Source organism: Euprymna scolopes, chromosome 23 (assembly GCF_053919585.1).
Source record: "Euprymna scolopes isolate OS-2025 chromosome 23, ASM5391958v1, whole genome shotgun sequence".
In the NCBI taxonomy this organism is placed as follows: Eukaryota; Metazoa; Mollusca; class Cephalopoda; order Sepiida; family Sepiolidae; genus Euprymna; species Euprymna scolopes.
The window spans coordinates 100,875,527-100,880,977 of record NC_136504.1 but is presented as its reverse complement, the minus strand read 5'-3'; the positions used below and the strand labels follow the sequence as shown (position 1 = coordinate 100,880,977).

The window sequence follows — 5,451 nt, the reverse complement described above, 5'->3', positions numbered from 1 at the left end:
ATATAGTTTTTTTTACATTCACCTCTTAATTTTTTTATGTGTATAATTCATGAATAGACTATGTGCGATCAACCAATTTTTTTCTTTTAATTCCTAAAGCAGTTTGGTTGATTGGACTTCCTGATATAAACCTAACATTTTCAAAAAGAACAATATGATTTTATGTGTTTTTTTTATGTGTTAAAACATGTAATAACAACAGAACCATCAAGTAACATTTAGCATTTGAGATAGCTTTTATGTGCAATAAAATTTGGGTTTAAATTTGAGCATTAAAACGGTTTAGTTTTATGCTTTTTTTTTTTTACATAGGCATCACCACTTATCAAGGCCAAGAGGTCACTCGAGGATAAGAGTTAAAGAGTGTACAGTAGAAATTGGACATTATAGTAATCGATAGTAATCGATAGTAATTGAAATTTGGTAAATTTGTTAACAAGTGGAACGGCTCATCAAGAAATTGTTTACGTTAGACTTGAAAAAAACCATATTGTAGTCAGCTGGAAAGCAGGAAAATGGAAGACAATTCCACAGACGTGCAGTTCTAAGAAAGAAGCTTTGTTCGTGGAATCTACGTTTAGGTTTAGGCACAGATAACGAGTGGGGGGAATTATCGATAGTGTTTTCAGCTAGACGAGCGTTTCTTGTGAAAGTTTGGCGAGAAGGATCCATAGATTAAAGCTCAATCAAACACTTTCCATGAAAATAACGATACAGCAGAGACAAACACGCAACATCTCTTCTGTGAGATAGAGGTTGCAGGGAAGAGAAAAGGACATCTCTTACGAGGCTACGAAGTCTATTTTGAACTCTATCAAGGCAGGACAAGTCCTTTCTAGCAGCTCCTGCCCAGATGCTTGAAAGAACAGAGAAAGAAAGGAATTGAAAGCTAAGTGTTTCGAAAAATACTTATGCCTTTTGCAGGGAGATGGGATATCTTCTCTTCAGTTTTCATTGGTCTTGAAGTAGTCCTTAGCAGAGAAGTGTTGTCGGCTTTAACTCCGAAAGCAAATTCTCTTCACACTTGACACTGTATCGGTCACATGTTTTCTCTTGATCCCTTTTGTTTCTTCTCTCCCTCAGTTCACAAAACCTTGGCTATTGGCTCCTACAACACGCCGGCTGTTCACCCTTTATTTTAGGAGCGCACACTTCCCATTGGCCAGCTTAATTTTTACCATTTACCTTCAAGTGGTTCAAAGACAAGGGTAGTACAGCTGTTGTGCTGTTGAGTGTATATATAATTTATATAATATATACACACTGACAATTCTTTTGTCACTATTCTCAAAATCAACACAGAGACGAATTAAAAAAAAATTTTTTTTCATTACATTTTCACCCCAAACAAGACACATTGCCACTTTGATGTAGTGGGCTACTACCTTCTTGGCCTTTTGGTCAAGATCAAAGTGTAGTATCTGTTCCGGCAGATGCTGCACTTAAGATAGTTTGTACCAGTCAATGGAGGGGAAACCCTCTATACTGGGACAATTATTATTTTTGGTAACCAGAGTGACCCCTTTTAGGGGAGCTGGTTTTTATCTCACATTAAAAACGGCCTTGTGCCTAATTTGCTCAGTGGGGGAGCAAATAAATACCATCTGTTCCGGCAGATGCTGCACTTAAGATAATTTGTACCAGTCAATGGAGAGGAAACCCTCTATACTGGGACAATTATTATTTTTGGTAACCAGAGTGCCCCCTTTTTGCCTACTTTTAGGGGAGCTGGTTTTTACCTCACATTAAAAACGGCCTTGTGCCTAATTTGCTCAGTGGGGGAGCAAATAAATACCATCTGTTCCGGCAGATACTGCAAGCTATGACTAGCTAGGACTAGCTATGACTAGCAAAGACCAGATGTGGGGGCAACCCCACATGCCTGACCTTTAACCAGCTCCCATTTCCCACCTCTCGGGAGCTGGTCCCCTTTTTCCCTTCCCCCTCCCTTCACTCCTCACATTAAAAATCGGCCTTGTGCCTAATTTGCTCGGTGGGGGAGCAAATAAATACCATCTGTTCCAGCAGATACTGCAAGCAAAGACCATATGTGGGGGCGACCCCACATATAAGACCTTGGTCAATGTAGGGGCAACCCTTCATACCAATTGTCACTATCCAGCTCCCCTCCTCCCCGGGGAGTTGGTCCCCATTTCCCCTTCACTCCTCACATTAAAAATCGGCCTTGTGCCTGGTTTGCTCGGTGGGGGAGCAAATAAATACCATCTGTTCTTCAGATGCTGCACTTCCATTTCTTGTTCTCTTTCGGTGGAGGAGAAATCCTTCACGACTGAGACAATTTTTATTTTTGTACCTTTTCTCCACGTTAAAAAAACGACCCTGGTGTCTAACTCTGTCCCATGGGGAGGTATAGTAAATAGGTACTATCAGGGACATAAGCTACAGGGGTGCTATGTGGGGAGTTGGACAGCAAGGTGTCAGTTCACGTTACACTTGAACTTCTGCATATCAGTACAGTTGGGGAAGCAGGAACCCAGAAGGGAATTCCAAAGTCTAGCGGTTCTGGGGAAGAAACTACTGGAGTAGAAGGCTCTCTTACATCTAGGGATCTCAACTGTGAAGGGGTGGGATTTTGCTGCTTGTCGGGTTTGTCGGGGGTATTTACGTCGAGGGGGTACAAGTGCTTGCAGTTCGTCGGAGCATTCCCCATTAAAGTACTTGTAGAACAGGCAGAGGGATGCTACATTTTGTCGATGGGACAGAGGCTGAAGCTTAGATGACAGAATTTCAAAGTATAAGTTTTATTTACAATAAAGCTTCTAGTTTATTGACAAAGAGAGAGAGAGAGAGAGAGAGAGAGAGAGAGAGAGAGAGACGTAAGTTGTAAAGGGGTTGGTTGGTTGGTGTGTGACTTGCCAGTGAAGAGGTGTCAAGATGTCAAGTGGAGTTTGTTCTATCTTCCTTTTTTTCTGTTGTTTGTTTTTGGTCCTCTGACAAAAGGAGGGTGGACCTGTAAATTTACCCTTGTCCGTTTGTCTGTTTGTCTGTCCGCACTTTTCTCAATAACTACGCCTTGGAATTTTTGGAAATTTTGCACAAACATTAAACATGATATGAGTAAAAATCTAACATAACAGATTTTCAGGGAAAACTCCGGTTGCCCCCTAGGAGTACGTTTCGGATTAAAATGGCTAAAATTGACACTTTTGTGCTTATTAAGACAAATTGATGCCTTGGATTTTTATAAAACTTTCTGAAAAGTTGTAACTAACTGATTTTTATATAATTTTGTTTGTCTAAACTTTGCAATAACTCTTGGGTGTACACCAGGGGCTCTTTTAGGCTTAATAAAAACAATCCATTTTTGAGACTATTTTACCATATTTGTCCAATATTTTCAGTGTATGTCTATTTAGCAGCTTTGCATGGTGCTGAACTCAAATTTTTTTTTTACACAGTGGTCACCACTTATCAAGGCCCGGAAGCCACTCAGGGATAAGGGTTATTGCAAGTACATTACGTTAGTGTGGAGATTTGATGAAGTGTTTACTTAAGGGGGCGGTTCATTAGGAATTTGTTAGTGTTGTAGTCCAAGTTGTAGTCAGGTGGGAAGCAGGTAGACGGAACAGAGTTCCACAGGCGTGCAGTTCTAAGAAAGAAGCTTTGTTCATGGAATCCATGTTTTGATTTAGGCCCAGATAAAAAGTGGGGGAAATTTTTCATTTAAATATGTTAAGGCCTTGGGGAATTTTGGGGCTAAATGGGGTGAGGGTGGGGCGGGGGGGGGGGGTAACTGATGGACTTAGTCATTTCTTTTTTTCATGGTGTAGAATTCAAATTTACATAAGTTAAGGCCTAAAACTACACCGTTTGGTCATTTTCATCATAATTTAATGTTCCTTGGGGACTTTTAGGGTTAAATGGAGAAGGGGAGGGCAAAATTTATGCCTCGTTCACGGGGTACTCATGGGGGACCATGCATGCTTCACTTGTTTTTTGTGCATTGATATTCATATTAAAAACCCTTTTTTCTATTTATTTAAAAAGAAAATACAACTTTGTTATATATGGATCGTGGAATTGCATTCATCTGCAAAAGATCTAGCTAATTTGCATATTCTTTTAAACATTCATTTTAATTAATTTCTTATTAGTCTTTTCGGTTTTCTTATGGGATGATCATCTACAGTTAACTATTTCGTGTAATTATATTCATGCAGATATCTTCATGATTTATACTTGCGTAATATTTTCGTAAAAAGGTTATAGTAAACACAAACCTCTTTTTATATATATTTATGTATGCGTATGTATATTTGTTTAAAAAATTTTGCCTACCAAACTCCTCTGTCAGATTTTGGTCTACAGGTATGAAACTTAATATATAGGGTATTCGAACCCATGCGAAACTTTATATTTAGATTTTAGCTGGGGAAAATCGATGCAAAAGTGTGAAAATTTTTTTAAAAATGGAATTTGCCTGGTGAAGGTCGAATGACGGCATTACAAATATGGGGCACTTATTCAGGTCTGCCTCAATATTAAAAACTGCTTGTAAAAAGAAAATAAGCAAAACGGCACAAAAAATTTATCATGTATGTATTTATATGTTCTGTTGAAAAGTAGAGAGATAGAGGTTTTAATATAAAGATGTTACATACACTTTTTTATGGTCCTGGGCAACGCTGGGTTGTCCTGCTAGTATTATATAAATTTCAATTTTAAAGATTTGTAAAAAAATTTTTTAAAATACAACGCAAAAAATCTGGTGTTTATTCAGTTTTACCCCAATATTAAAAAAACTGCATGTAAAAAAAGAAAAAAAAAATGGCACAAATATTTTGATCATGTACTAACATATTAAATTAAAAAAATAAAAAAAAAAATGGCACAAATATTTTGATCATGCACTAACATATTAAATTAAAAAAATTTAAAAAATGGCACAAATATTTTGATCATGTACTAACATATTGAATTAAAAAAAGAAAAAAATGGCACAAATATTTTGATCATGTACTAACATATTAAATTAAAAAAAGAAAAAAATGGCACAAATATTTTGATCATGTACTAACATATTAAATTAAAAAAAGAAAAAAAATGGCACAAATATTTTGATCATGTACTAACATATTAAATTAAAAAAAGAAAAAAAAATGGCACAAATATTTTGATCATGTACTAACATATTAAATTAAAAAAAGAAAAAAAATGGCACAAATATTTTGATCATGTACTAACATATTAAATTAAAAAAAGAAAAAAAAATGGCACAAATATTTTGATCATGTACTAACATATTAAATTAAAAAAATAAAAAAAATGGCACAAATATTTTGATCATGTACTAACATATTAAATTAAAAAAAGAAAAAAAAATGGCACAAATATTTTGATCATGTACTAACATATTAAATTAAAAAAAGAAAAAAAAATGGCACAAATATTTTGATCATGTACTAACATATTAAATTAAAAAAAAAAAAA

General features: G+C 35.9%; 1 pseudogene; it reads left to right on the top strand.

Annotated features, from left to right (window-relative positions):
• The first annotated feature begins 1,381 nt into the window (after positions 1 to 1,381).
• LOC145246320 (U2 spliceosomal RNA) lies at positions 1,382 to 1,594 on the top strand (annotated as a pseudogene).
• Positions 1,595 to 5,451: the final 3,857 nt, after the last annotated feature.